Source organism: Macaca nemestrina, chromosome 10, assembly GCF_043159975.1.
Source record: "Macaca nemestrina isolate mMacNem1 chromosome 10, mMacNem.hap1, whole genome shotgun sequence".
Classification (NCBI taxonomy): Eukaryota; Metazoa; Chordata; class Mammalia; order Primates; family Cercopithecidae; genus Macaca; species Macaca nemestrina.
Genome location: NC_092134.1, coordinates 129774857 through 129790396, shown reverse-complemented (window position 1 = coordinate 129790396; position 15540 = coordinate 129774857). Strand labels below are relative to the sequence as shown.

Genomic DNA, 15540 nt, shown 5'->3' with positions numbered 1-15540 from the left:
CATGGTGGAGGACACCTGTAATCTCAGTTACTCAGGAGGCAGAAGCAGGAGAATCACTTGAACCTGGGAGTCAGAGGTTGCACTGAGCCAAGATCATACATACCATTGCACTCCAGCCTAGGCAACAGAGTGAGTGTGTGTCTCAAAAAAGAGAGAGAGAGAGAGAGATCCAAGAAAAATACCCACTGCTGCCTGTGCAAGGAGAGTTCTTGTAAAGCTATAGTTCTGGTAAGGTCTGCCCTCAAGAAAATCCATCTTACTACAGCCTAACCAACCTGGGGGAAGGGAAATATCCAGCTCGACCTCCCTCTTTCTGTCTACACAGAAGAGAAATACTTAATTCCAGCCTCCTCTAACCATTCTGTCCCACCTAAGGGGATGAAAAGAACTGAGAAGCACTTGTGAAGCTCACAGCCCAGGGCAACGGCTTACTAAACAACTGAGATACAGTCATTGAACTACAGCTTACCATCACATTACAAAAGGCCTATATATCACAATTCCTTTTATCTGATATATCATATCTGGCTTTCAACAAAAAATTACAAGGCATACTAAAAGACAAAAAAGCAGTTTGAAGAGACAGAGCAAGTATCATAACCAGATTCAAATATGGCAAGAATATTGCAATAAACAGACAAGAATTTAAAACAACTATGATTAATATGCTAAGGGTGCTAATGGGAAAAAACAGACAACATGGAAGAATAGACTGATAATGTAAGCTAGGGGAAAAATCAAAGAGAAATGCTGGAGATCAAAAACACTATAACATAAATGAAGAATGCCTTTGATGGGTTCATTAGTATACTGTACGTGGCTGAGGAATCTGAGTTTGAGAATGTTCGTAGAAACTTCCAAAGCTGAAAAGCAAATTTTTTAAAAAGACTGAAAAAAAGGGAACAGAGTATCTAAGAACTGCGTTCAATTCAGCAGCACACATACTAACACTGGAACAATTCAGAGAAGATCAGCATGGCTCCTGCGCAAGGATGACAAGCAAATTTATAGTCTCGAACTCCTGACCTCAGGTGATCCACCCACCTTGGCCTCCCAAAATGCTGGGATTACAGGTGTGAGTCACCTCACCCGGCCTTATTCTTAGTTGAGCTAACAACAGTTTGTTCAAAATAGTAACAGCAACAATGCAGTCAATGATTTTAGCTTACATATAAGTGAAATGAATGATGGCAACAATACAGGGAGAAATTAGGAGTATTTTGTTCCAGCCAATTTTGTTGTAAGCCCAAAACTGTTCTAAAAAATGGTCTTTTATTTAAAAACAAACAAAAAACAAACAAAAAAACCAACAAAAAAAAAGGCAAGAGGGGAGAGCCCTTTCTGCTTCAGTTTGCGGTTCTGTAAAGCTTGGCACTCATTTTTAGTATTCAGTGGTCAATACGACGGGTACCAAATCCTCATTTGGCACATTTCCCCAAGAGTAGCTAAATCAAGTATCCAAGGTAAGGATTAAGAAAGAGAGCCTGGCCAGGTACAGTGGCTCACACCTGTAATTGCAGCCATTTGGGAGGCCAAGGCAGGGGGATCACCTGAGGTCAGGAGTTCAGGACCAGCCTGGTCAACATGGTGAAACCCCTGTCTCTACTAAAAATACAAAAATTAGCTGGGTGTGGTGATGCATGCCTATAGTCCCAGCTACTGGGGAGGCTGGAGACACAAGAATCGCTTGAACCTGGGAGGCGGAGGTTGCAGTGAGCCGAGATCACGCCACTGTACAACAGCCTACGTGACAGAGCAAGGCTCTATCAAGGAAGAGAAGAGAGAAGAGACCTAACAGGAAGAGGTAAATGCTATGCCTAAAAGGTAACAAGTAGGTGTCTTCAGTTTATGCAGTGACCCAGCAGCAGAGTGAGTCTTTAGTTTCAGGATCTGCTTTATGAGACTGCGCCCTTCTCTAGGGTAGGGGTCCTCAAGCCGCAGGCTGTGGACCAGTAGCAGTCAGTGGCCTGCTAGGAACTGGCCGCACAGCAGGAGGTGAGCAGCAGGCAAGCAAGCACTACTGCCTGAGCTCTGCCTCCTGTCAGATCAGTGGCAGCATTAGAGTCTCAGGAGTGCGAACCTTATTGTCAACTGCGCATGCAACGGATCTAGGTTGCACACCTCCATATGTGAATCTAATGCCTGATCTGAGGTGGCACAGTTTCATCCGGAAACCATCCCACCCAGCCCGCTACTGCCCAGTTCCTGTGGAAGAACTGTCTTCCACAAAACCGGTCCCTGGTGCCAAAAAGTTTGGGCACCACTGCTCTAGGGAAAGCAGAAAAATGACAACAGGCCCCAGCGAGCCAGGAAAGAGGCATTCATTGATTGCATTCAAGGATGCAGCACTGAAGCCGACTCAAGAGGATCGGCAGCTACTGAGGCCTGCTCAGAGGACACGGTGCAGGGATGTGATGCAGGAAAAGTCCTGAGGGAAAAAACATTCTCAAGATCTGCTAGGATATGACACAAACATTTTCTATTAAAATGAAGAACATCGGCCCGGCACAGTGGTTCACACCTGTAATCCCAGCACTGTGGGAGGCCAAGGTAGGCAGATCACCTGAGGTCGGGAGTTCGAGACCAGCCTGACCAACATGGAGAATCCCCGTCTCTACTAAAAACACAAAATTAGCCCGGCCTGGTGGATCATGCCTATAATCCCAGCTACGTGGGAGGCTGAGGCAGGAGAATCGCTTGAACCCGCGAGGCGGAAGTTGCTGTGAGCCGAGATTGTGCCATTGCACTCCAGCCTGAGCAACAGAAGTGAAACTCCGTCTCAAAAAAAAAAAAAAAAAAAAAAAAAGGAATATCTCACACTGAGACTTGAAAATCTCTCGCTTAACTCAGCCATTTAAAAATTAAAGAGGCCGGGTGCGGTGGCTCAAGCCTGTAATCCCAGCACTTTGGGAGGCCGAGACGGGCGGATCACGAGGTCAGGAGATCGAGACCATCCTGGCTAACCCGGTGAAACCCCGTCTCTACTAAAAAATACAAAAAACTAGCTGGGCGAGGTGGCCGGTGTCTGTAGTCCCAGCTACTCGGGAGGCTGATGCAGGAGAATGGCGTGAACCCGGGAGGCGGAGCTTGCAGTGAGCTGAGATCCGGCCACTGCACTCCAGCCTGGGCCACAGAGCGAGACCCCGTCTCAAAAAAAAAAAAAAATTAAACTGTGAGGTACATGCCTTGACTACTTCATTTTATTTTAGACTCTTTCAAAAAATAAAAATTGGTGTGCACATATTAAAGAGCAGTTTTGGTTTTGTTTATTTAATCAACCTTAGAATCTACCTTAGAAACCTGTAGATACATAAAAGCACTTAACAAGGAAGTTGCTTAATTCAACTAGTTGTGTAATATATTCTGCAGGGGCTTTTATCAGCAACATATTTTAAAGTCAATTTTAGTATGCTTTGGGAAACAAAGCATGTGATAAATATCTCCCTTGGCTTCTCAAAAGCTAGGCTATAGGCTTATATAGAAGAAATCTCACTTCAGCAATAATCTTTATTAACTCTGGTTATGTAATCTATTTGGCCTCTAATTTATTTTGGCCTCAATTAGCTTTATTTTGGCTTTGAATTAAGAGAGAATGAACATATGTACTTGATACTGAATAATTAAATAAATATATGTGGTCACAGCTCCACTTTGCAATAGTATACACATCTGCTATTCATCCAAAAATCATGAAAACCAGGACCAGGCTGTTATATGCTGTTCATTAGTGTCCACATAAATGTAATTTTATTGCTGTGTCTGGTCTGATATTCATTTGTAATGTTTTCTGGAAAATAATTTTTAAATGGAGTGAAAGGTAGAAGATGGGCTTCATTTTAACTGGGAGAGAAGTAAAGCAAGTAAACATATATTAAGTTTTCAAGATGTCACAATTTCTTATGCCAGGAAAATAAAAATATCTCAAAATGATAATAAGATTAGACACACAAGCCATTTTTACAAATTTACTTTATACATTTTTATCATAATCCAAAGCATTTATTTGATTAGGTAAGGATAAAACAACAAATCTTCCAAAATATTCACACGCCCTAATTTGAAATGTATACTCAATTTGAATCCAGTTTCCCATAATGAAAATGTTCAGAAATGTTCAGTTTCAATAAATCTAGACTAAAGGGATAAAATTTCACCTTTTACAAGATGTAATTACATACAAAGGTGACTAATTAAGACATTGAGACTTGAGCTATAAAAACTAAGTGACCCAGATCTATACTAGGTCATAAATCATGTCACGATCCTTGAAGTTACTTATATAATCCTACCCATAATTAAAATAAGTCATTAATATACATATGACTAATTCTCAACTATCATGCACATGGTACATGAAATAATAGACAATATTTTAAAACACGTAAGTTAGAGTTTCTATTCCGGTAATTTGGTAAAAAGACAACCAGAAAATACTTCTTTTACAAAACAAATAGAACTAATGGTGAATCTTTTTATCTGATTTATACATATACACAAAATAAAATATACAAACACCTCTTTAAATGTAGAACTTATCAAGAAAGTAGGGAAAATCTCCTGAGATCAAAAATGAACAAGAAAGTAAAAAGCAGTGCATGGCCGGGCGCAGTGGCTCACGCCTATAATCCCAGCACTTTGGGAAGCCAAGGTGGACAGATCTTCAGGAGTTCGAGACCAGCCTGGCCAATATGGTGAAACCCCATCTCTACTAAAAACACAAAAATTAGCCAGGTGTGGTGGCAGGTGCCTGGAGTCCCAGCTACTTCAGAGGCGAAGGCAGGAGAATGGCTTGAACCCGGGTGGCAGAGGTTGCAGTCAGCTGAGATCGTGCCACTGCACTCCAGCCTGGGTGACAGAGCAAGACTCCATCTCAAAATAAAGCAGTACATGTTTGATCTGATGCTATGATGACCCTGGATTTTCTGATCTCAGAAACTGAGGAACGTCTATTACAATGGCAAACCAGGGAAGAGTTTGGCACACAAGACACAGTGTTAGAAGTAAGATTCCTGCACAAAGCATGGATCCTCAACAATGAAGTAGAAAGATCTGCCCACCGACAGAGGGAGACAAGGAAGTCTTTTTTGTCTTGCCCTAGGCTTTGAAAAGGTAGGAAAGATCACCAAAGACTTCATAATCATAAGGCCGCCCCTAGGTAGGTTTAGAGTTTGATTTATTCTATGCACATAGTACAGAAACTCCCAACTTCAAAAATTAAATATAAAAAATATTTCTGCTTGAATAGGGCAATGATAACATTTGATAACTCATTTACCAAAACTCAAACTAAGCTGGGCACAGTGGCTCATGCCTGTAGTCCCAGAAGTTTTTAGATCAGCCCAGGAAACAGTTTTTTTGTTTTGGTTTTTTTGTTTAAACAACAACAAAAACAAAAAAAAAACTCAGGCTGAGCAGCGCAGTGGCTCATGCCTGTAATTGCAACAGTTTGAGAGGCTGAGGTGGACAGATCACTTGAGCCCAGGAATTCAAGTCCAGCCTGAGCAACATGGCGAAACCCCATCTCTAAAAAAGATACAAAAATTAGCCAGATGTGGTGGCACACACCTGTAGTCCTAGCTGCTCAGGAGGCTGAGATGGGAGGATTGCTTGAGCCTGGGAGGCAAAGGTTGCAGTGGGCTGAGACCGCGCCACTGACCAAGTGAGACTCTGCCTCAAAACAAACAAACAAACAAAACAAAAAAACCCTCAAACTTCACACTTGAGATCTGTGCAATTTACTGTATATAAATTATACTTTAAAAAGTTAAGTGGTCATCTGGGCACGGTGGCTCTCGACTGTAATCCCAGCACTTTAGGAGACCGAGGTGGGCAGATCACAAAGTCAGGAGATCAAGACCATCCTGGCTAACACGGTGAAACCCTGTATCTACTAAAAAATACAAAAAATTAGCCGGGCATGGTGGTGGGCACCTGAAGTCCCAGCTTATCGGGAGGCTGAGGCAGAATGGCATGAACCCGGGAGGCAGAGCTTGCAGTGAGCCGAGATCACGCCACTGCACTCCAGCCTGGGCAAGAGTCAGACTCTGTCTCAAAAAAAAAAAAAAAAAAAAAAAAAAGTTAAGTGGTCACTGGAAACACCTCCAGTGAACTTGGCAAAAGCAACCCAAAATCTCTCTGGAGGAATATGCCCCCAAGTCACTCAGAATTCTCAAGGATAGCCTCTCTGAAGATCAGCTCACAATCCAAAACTATATAAAACACTCAAGGAAGCATTTAACCTTAAGCAAGAATCCAGCAGGTATAAATTTAAAAAAAAAAAAAAGTGGATTTTTAAGAACTTCAGAAAACTGAACAACTTGATAGAGATTATAAATATTTAAATTATTAAAACACATAAAAGATGGAATAAAATACATAACACAAGAAAAGACATCATCAAATAATAATAGATATCCCTAATAAGAAAACACAAGAAAGCAATCCTCAGTGCATGCTAAAATAATCAATAGATGAGTGGTTAATAAGGAACTAGGTATTTGGCAAAATACAAAAGGATCATCCCACAAATAAGGACACAAGAGGAAAGGGCTCAACTTACAAATAAAGATAGTAACTTTCAGGCACTAGAGTCAAAAACCAAATATTACAACAAAAGATGCATCTAGCATCCCAACTGCCAGAAAATTTGACCATCTGAACCTAGTGAATAATCTTAGCATCACTACAATATAGGACAACTTCTGATGTGACAAATACAAAGTACTCAGTACTACCTCTGAGGCATTCATGCCAAAATGTTAACTCTGTCTCTAATCAAGTCTTCAAATCTAATTTCATTTTCCAAGTAACAGGGGGATAAAAATAAATCAAATACCACAATAATTTGTTAGAAAATAAAAACTTGGCCGGGCGCGGTGGCTCACGCCTGTAATCCCAACACTTCAGGAGGCTGAGGCAGGCGGATCACGAGGTCAGGAGATCGAGACCATCCTGGCTAACACGGTGAAACCCCGACTCTACTAAAATCACAAAAAATTAGCTGGGCGTGGTGGTGGGCGCCTGTGGTCCCAGCTACTCGAGAGGCTAAGGCAGGAGAACGGCGTGAACCCGGGAGGCAGAGGTTGCAGTGAGCCAAGATCACGCCACTGCACTCCAGTCTGGGCAACAGAGCCACACTCCATCTCAAAAAAATGAATGAATGAATGAATGAATGAACAAATGAATGAATGAATGAATGAAAGAAAGAAAATAAAAAATCTGGGACATTCTACAGGACAGCTGACCCAGTCTTTTCAATTAAGTCAACAGGGTAAGAGATAAAAAGGGAAAAGGGGAGGACCAACTCAACTGCTCTAGAAAAACCATGTGCAACTTGTAAACCTGTTTGGATCCCGATTTCAAACAAACCAACTATAAAGCAACATTTCTGAGACACAGATATCTGAGTACCAACAGACTAATTTGTAACATTAAAGAACTGTTCATTGCAAGGTATGTGAAAGACAATGGCATTATGATTCTAGAAAAAAGTATTTTTTCGAGATGCAAAATAAAATATTTACAAGTGAGATGTCAGTATGTGAATCTGCCTTAAAATATCTCAGCTAATTAAAAAAAAGGAAAGAAAAACAGCCTAAAAGCCTACATATAGAGAGTGGTTGAATAAACTATGGTACATTCACAAAATGGTACACTATGCACTGGCAAAAAATGAGGAAGATCTCTATGAAATGATATGGAATGACATTCAAAATGTTAAGTTTTGGCCAGGTGCAGTGGCTCATGCCTGTAATCCCAGCACTTTGGAAGGCCGAGGCAGGTGTATCACAAGGTCAGGAGTTCGAGACCAGCCTGACCAACATGAAGCAACCCCATCTCTACTAAACATACAAAATTAGCCGGGCATGGTGGTAAATGCATGTATTCCCAGCTACTCGGGAGGCTGAGACAGGAGAATCACTTGAACCTGGGAGGCGGAGGTTGTGGTGACCCGAGATGGCACCATTACACTTTAGCGTGGACAACAAGAGTAAAACTCTGTCTCAAAAAAATAATAATAATAATAAAAAATTAGCCAGGCATGGTGGCACACGCCTGCAGTCCCAGCTACTTGGGAGGCTGAGGCCAAAGAATTGCTTGAACCCAGGAGGCAGGAGGTTGCAGTGAGCACAGATCATGCCACTACACTCCAGCCTGGGCGACAGAGCAAGACTTCGTCTCAAAAAAAAAAAAAAAAAGTTTAAAAAGAAAGTGCAAAAGAACATCTATAGTATGTTACTCTTTCATGTAAGAAAAGAGGATTTTAAGAATACACACATTCACGGCTGGGCACAGTGGCTCACGCCTGTACTTCCAGCACTTTGGGAGGCTGAGGTGGGCAGATTACGAGGTCAGGAGTTCGAGACCAGCTTGCCCAACACGGTGAAACCCCGCCTCTACTAAAAATACAAAAATTAGCCAGGTGTGGTGGCATGCACCTGTTAATCCAGCTACTCAGGAAGCTGAGGCAGGAGAATCGCTTGAACCCGGGATGCAGAGGTTACAGTGAGCCAAAATCATGCCACTGCACTCCAGCCTGGGCGACAGAGAGAGACTATGTCTCAAAAAAAAAAAAAAAAAAGAATATACACATTCATATTCTGAGAGAATAGAGGTATAATAAAAGAAAAAAGAATACACACATGTATCAACTCATTTGTACATAAACGAATTCACAAGAAAAAAGCAGAAATTATTAAGACTAAGATACCTATAGAAAGGGGTGGGGAAAGACTGGATAAAAAAGGGTAGGGGATGGGACTACGATAGAAGGGATGGGGAAGAAGAACACTTTTCTAAGTATAAATTTTTATGTTATTTTTAACTCTTAGGAACATGTAAATTGTTTCACATAACACCAAAGTAAATTCGTTTCTCACAATGGTGGTATAGGCTAATGATTTTAAAACTCTTAATGTGTATGTATACTAAGATGGGCAAATAAGAAAATATATCATGAATAATGAGAGCCAGGTTTCTCACTATCACAGAATAGAAGTAAATATCCCAAGTAAGAAAAGGGAGAAGGCCACGATAATTTTGTGGTAGTAGATTGGAACTGGAGATAACATGAATTTGTTTTTACATATAGCAAAGACACAGAACTAGGAGTATGTGTGTCTACATACACCATGCATTTCCTAACTCTGTCCACTGAGAGGTACTAAATACAATAAAAGAAAATGCAGCTGGGCACAGTGGCTCACGCCTGTAATCTCATGCACTTTGGGAGGCCAAGGCAGGCAGATCACCTGAGGTTGGGAGTTTGACACCAGCCTGACCAACATGGAGAAACCCCGTCTCTACTAAAAATACAAAATTAGCCAGGCGTGGTGGCGCATGCCTGTAATCCCAGCTACTCGGGAGGCTGAGGCAGGAGAATCACTTAAACCCAGGAGGCGGAGGCTGCAGTGAGCAATAATCGCACCATTGCACTCCAGCCTGGGCAACAAGGGCAAAACTCTGGCTAAAAGAAAAAAAAAGAAAATCCAGTAGCAAAGAACATACCTAGTTTCCACATCTTCATTTCTAAATACCATTCTCTAATAAAAGGAGTCAGAACTCCTTGGAGAAATAGTTGATTCAAGGGGTGGAACAGAAGAAGGACACAATGAGTCTGGACTGTCTGGAGTTGCCAGAAAGTAAGAAAGTACTTAAAAAACAATGAGGTGGCCAGGCACGGTGGCTCACGCCTGTAATCCCAGCACCCTGGGAGGCCGAGGCGGGTGGATCACAAGGTCAGGAGATCCAAACCATCCTGGCTAACACGGTGTGAAACCTTGTCTCCACTAAAAAATACAAAAAATTAGCTGGGCGCGGTGGCGGGTGCCTATAGTCCCAGCCACTTGGGAGGCTGAGGCAGGAGAATGGCATGAACCCGGGAGGCGGAGCTTGCAGTGAGCTGAGATTGTACCACTGCACTCCAGCCTGGGCGAGAGAGCAAGACTCCATCTGAAAAAAAATAAAAAAAATAAATAAATAAAACAATGAGGGCATGTAAAATGACTCAGGAACCAAGGTGAAGGAGCTCCCACTGGCCAAATCTACAACAATTTGAGCAAGAAAATCATGACAGTTTTGGATTATAACCTACAGGATAAAATAAATGCCCATGAATCCATACCAATTGTATCAGAAAAACACTTTTCCTTCTCTCACAGAGTCAACATAACTGAACACTTCTGACACCAGATTGCTGGGCGGGGTAACAGGGGGGTTCCCCACACCAAGCAATTCTACACCACCAGCTGGGTGTCCTACAGGCCAGTTCAATTCTGACACTATCTATGTGAAGACAGCATCAGATCCCAGTAACGGGCTCGGTTACTGCCCCCTCCATTGCAGGCACCCGTGCTCCTGACTGGCCAGCTATAAACTGGAGGTTCCCACAATCCCCTCCTCAGGTTCAATCATTTGCTACAGTAGCTCACAGAACTCAGGGAAACACTTTATTTATATTTATCAGTTTACTATAAAGGATATTACGAAGGATACAGATGAACAACCACATGGAAAAGATACATAGGGAGAGATCTAGAAGGGTCACAAGCACAGGAGATTCCATCCTAATGAAACACAAAAATCGATGTGTTCACCAACCCAGAAGTTCTCAAAACCCACGTAGTTCAGGGCTTTTTTTTTTTTTTTTTTTTTTTTTAGAGAGGCTTCTTATATAGGCATGACTGATATTAGCTTTATCTCCAGTCCCTCTCCCCTTCCCAAGGATGTGAAGCAGAGCTGAAAGTTCCAAGCTTCTAATCATGGCTTGGTCTTTCTGGTGACCAGCCCCCATCCAGAAGCCTACCAAGAGTTGCCTCATTAAAACAAAAGATGTTCCTGTCACCCAGGAAATTCCAACGGATTAGGAGTTCCATGTCAGGCACTGGAGTCAAAGACCAAATATTAGAACAAAAGATGCACCTAGCACCCCTACTGCTCAGGAAATTACAAGGGTTTTAGAAGCTCTGTGCCAAGAACCAGGGGACAGACACCAAATACATTTTCACAATATCACACTCATATAAATAACTGAATAAATAAATGAGAGAGACAGGACAGCTGTATGTTAAGGGAGAAGTCTAACTAATAATGCACACAGAAGGAATAATGGAACTAGAAAAATTGCTATTTGGCAAAAAGCAAACACCACAGTAGTAATTACTACAGGCAAAAACTATCAAGGAATGATAAAATTTGTGGATAAAAGTATGATGAGAAACAGGATAATTGCACAGCCTCAAATATATATTGCAAGGAAAAAAATAATAACTACAGTGAAAAAAAACTAGCAGACAAAACCATAACCAAGTGATCAACTGTAACATCACCCAGTATCCACATAATGTGCCTGCTGACAGGATGCCCTGAGAAGGGCATAATATCACTTCTGTGGTATTCTTGCCAAAAATGTGTAACTTTAATCAAATCACGAGAAACAGCAAATAGAGCCAAACTGAGGAACGTTCTACAAATGACTGACCGATAATCTTCAAAAACGTCTAGGTTATGAACAATGAAGAAAGACTACCAAAACATCTCAGATTAGAAAAGGCTGAGGAGATAACTAAACACAAAATGGGATCCTGGCCCAGAGAAAGGACTAATGAGGAAAACGGAGAAATTCAAATATGGTCTACAGATTAGTTAATAGTATTCTATCAACATTAATTCCTGGTTCGATAACTGTTCTATGGTTATACAAAATGTCAATATTTATGGAAGCTGGGTGAAAGTTATACCAGAACTATGTACAATTTTTGCAACTTTTTTCCAAGTCTAAAATTATTGATATACTGTTTTCTCTACTTTTATGTAGCTGAGATTTCCTCATAAGTTTTTAAACAAGGGACACAAAGAACTTCTAAAAAATTAAAATATAGTCACTGATATTAAAACCTCAATTAACATATTAAACTGCAAAATTAGGCACAGCTGAAGAAAGAATTTTGCTATCTAAATGGCAGGTACAAAAAAAAAAAAAAAAAAAAAAAACCCAGAAAGTGGCTCAGAGAAATAATGAGAGAGAAGATAAAAGAGCAAAATTAAGAGGAAAGGAACAAGAAATTAGAAAGGAACACATCAAACAAGAGTTCCAAAGACGACTAAGGAGAATGAAGGAAAATTAAGAAAAAAATGGGTAAGAATTCTCTAGAATTAACAAACAACAAAAATGCTTAGATTCTAGAAATATGAATCCCAACCAGGATAAATAAAAATATATCCACATCTAGACACAGGGTAGACAAAGCTGCAAAATACCAAAAATCAAGAGAAGCTTTTAAAAACCAGAAAAATATTAAAAAGATAAATGATAAATTATAAAGCAACACAGACTTAATCGTACCAACAATTAAAGCCACACACTCTCAAAGGTCTGAGTGAAAATAATCACACAGAATTCTATACTCTAATTATCATTTCAAGAATGAGGGCAAAATAAATACATTTTTAGACAAAGACCAAGAGTTACTATTAACAGACCCTCAATGAAAGAAACATTGAAGGGCACACTTCAAACAAAAGGAAGCTGAATTCAAATGGATTAATTGGGATGCAAAAAGCAATGGTAAAATAAGAAATTGGTACACTGAGTAAACCTAAAAACATAAAACTTATTTTAAAAGGTCCTTTAAACAAAGCTACCATGTTGAATTTTTTTAAGTAATTCAACTTGTAAAAAAAAAAAACACAAAAAACAAAAAACCATGGCTTCAGTAAGATACCTTTCACAAAGAAAAAAAGGACTAAACATGGAATCCAAAAATTTCAACTAAGAATATAGCTCCCTCTCACTTTATCTTGGTCAAAGGCCTTGGTTTCTTCACCCAAAGAAGGGAAGGAAGACATTTAGCTAGAGGATCCTTAAGATTTCCTTCCAGTTCTAGGATTCAAGGGATAGAAAACAGACCTTCCCAATTTACCAGAACATCTTTCAAAACTATAAGTTGTTTACACCAAGATCCTTCACATACAGGGCCAGTGTTTTAAAGCAAGATCTAATCTGAAGCTTTAGATTTTAAATAATTGGCTATCTGCTTCTATGCAAAAGTCAACTGGAAACAGGTATGATCTCAGAAAAAGAACAAAGAAAATAATGCACTTTTAAACTGTTCCATTTTTAAAGAGCTAATGGAGGAAGGAAAGGCACAGTCCAAGTGGTAGGAAAACCAAAACAGTATAAAACTCAATAAGTTTAAGTGAAAATTTCTAAAAGAAATACAGTATCAATATCAATTGGTACAAAAATAAAAACAATCATATTTTATCCCTAGTTCACAAACTAGCTGACAAACCCCTCCTTCCAAAACCTTAAAGATTCACTGTAATTTCTGAAGAGTCATCAACCCTGGAATACATCAAAGGTAGATAAAATCCCCAAATGCAGGCAGCCTACACTCATAAAGATACCCTATTCCTTTTTTTTTTTTTTTCATCTCCAACCATACAGAGGAAGGTATCCTATTCTTTGTCATCACCAAGTTTCAGTCTTCTACTAAGGATGAATGAAAAGCTCAACGCTACATGCAAAGAAAGCTTTTATTAAAAAGCAAAGCTATTAAAATACTGTGTTATGTAAAGGCATTCAGTTATACTACAACTACTCCCCTTCAAAATTCCTTCAATAAATGCTCAGAGATACGAAGCATAAAAAAGTAGACAATGCAACTGAAACATATTAATTTGAGACACAGTGATGGATATCACTTGATATGAAGAAACTAAAACTGGATGAGAGTTAAGATAATTTTAAGAAAAAAGCCCTACGTTAACATTTGAGAACACACACACACACACACACACACACACACACACCACGAGTTTGTTGTTTCTTAATTTCCAAGGCCTTGATTCATATGCCATTCAAGCTAAACATCTAATTCAGATTTCCTGACCAGATTAGTGGTTCTTCTAACACATCACTCTTAATTTTTAGATAATGATCTCAAAAAGACTCACCTCCAAACATATGTGAATCTATATAATCTGCCTAAAAGTAACTGGCTACATTTTCCACTCTCTATACAAAGAGAATCTTTTTATGGCCTGGCACAGCAGCTCACTCCTGTAATGCCAGCACTTTGGGAGGCCGAGGCGGGTGGATCACCTGAGGTCAGGAGTTCGAGACCAGCCTGGCCAACATGGAGAAACCCTGTCTCTACTATAAACACAAAAAATTAGCCAGGCGTGGGGTGGCAGGCACCTGTAATCCCAGCTACTAGGAAGGCTGAGCCAGGAGAAGTGCTTGAACCCGGGAGACAGAGATTGCAGTGAGCCGAGGTCACGTCACTGCACTCCAGCCTACGCAGCAAGACTAAAATTCGGTCTCAAAAAAAAAAAAAAGGCCGGGCGTGGTGGCTCAAGCCTGTAATCCCAGCACTTTGGGAGGCCGAGACGGGCGGATCACGAGGTCAGGAGATCGAGACCATCCTGGCTAACACAATGAAACCCCGTCTCTACTAAAAATACAAAAAAATTAGCCGGGGGAGGTGGTGGGCGCCTGTAGTCCCAGCTACTCGGGAGGCTGAGGCAGGAGAATGGCGTAAACCCAGGAGGCGGAGCTTGCAGTGAGCCGAGATAGCGCCACTGCACTCCAGCCTGGGCGACAGAGCGAGACTCCGTCTCAAAAAAAAAAAAAAAAAAAAAAAAAGAATGAATCCTTTGTCATCTCAAAGTATTTTTCCGTTTACATCAAATGGAACTGGAAAAAAGGTTTCAACTGTGGAGTAAAACGGGAGGCCCAGAGTGATGACATATGCAAGGTAGTAAAAACAAAAGTTTAAGAATCTGCTCCACAAAAACACAATTCTAAGTGTAACATACTTAAACCACTGACTCAAATGTGTAACCGTAAAATAAAATTTTTTAAATAGCTATTCAGAGTTCTGTAAAATAAAAGTTTTTAAATAGCTGTTCAGAGTTCTTTCTTTAAATATCTCACTTTTTTTGTTGTTGTTTGTTTTTTGGAAACAGGGTCTTTACTCCATCACCTAGGCTGGAGCACCATGGCTCAGTCTCGGCCCACAGCAACCTCCGCTCCTGGGCTCAAGTGATCCTCCGACCTTGGCCTCCTGAGTAGCTCAGGACCACAGGCGTGTGCCACCATGCCTGGCTAATTTTTTGTATTTTTTTGTAACGACAGGGTTTCATGTTGCACAGGCTGGTCTCAAACTCCTGTGCTCAAGTGATCCGCTCACCTTGGCCTCCTAAAGGGCTGGGATTATAGGCATAAGCCACCACACCCAGCCAATATCTCAGTTTTTAAACTCAAAATAATGTCAAAACTGAAAGAAACCCATCATTTTAGAGATAAGGAAAATTAGATCCAAGACACTGAAGTAATTTGCTGGTAAACAGAGCTAGGTATTGGCCGGGCGCGGTGGCTCATGCCTGTAATACCAGCACTTCAGGAGGCCGAGGTGGGCGGATCACGAGGTCAAGGGATTGAGACCATCCTGGCCGACATGGTGAAACCCTGTCTCTACTAAAAATACAAAAATTAGCTGGGCATGGTGGCATGCGCCTGTAGTCCCAGCTACTTGG

General features: G+C 40.8%; 1 protein-coding gene and 1 non-coding gene across 3 annotated transcripts in view; one reads left to right on the top strand and one right to left on the bottom strand.

The window, feature by feature from the left end:
- Window positions 1-15540, bottom strand: part of LOC105482314 (LDL receptor related protein 6) — a 152650-nt gene that overhangs the window by 110018 nt on the left and 27092 nt on the right. The window lies entirely within an intron of this gene.
- LOC112426806 (U6 spliceosomal RNA) lies at window positions 921-1028 on the top strand. The gene has a single exon (XR_003018219.1). It is a non-coding gene; the product is annotated as a U6 spliceosomal RNA (small nuclear RNA).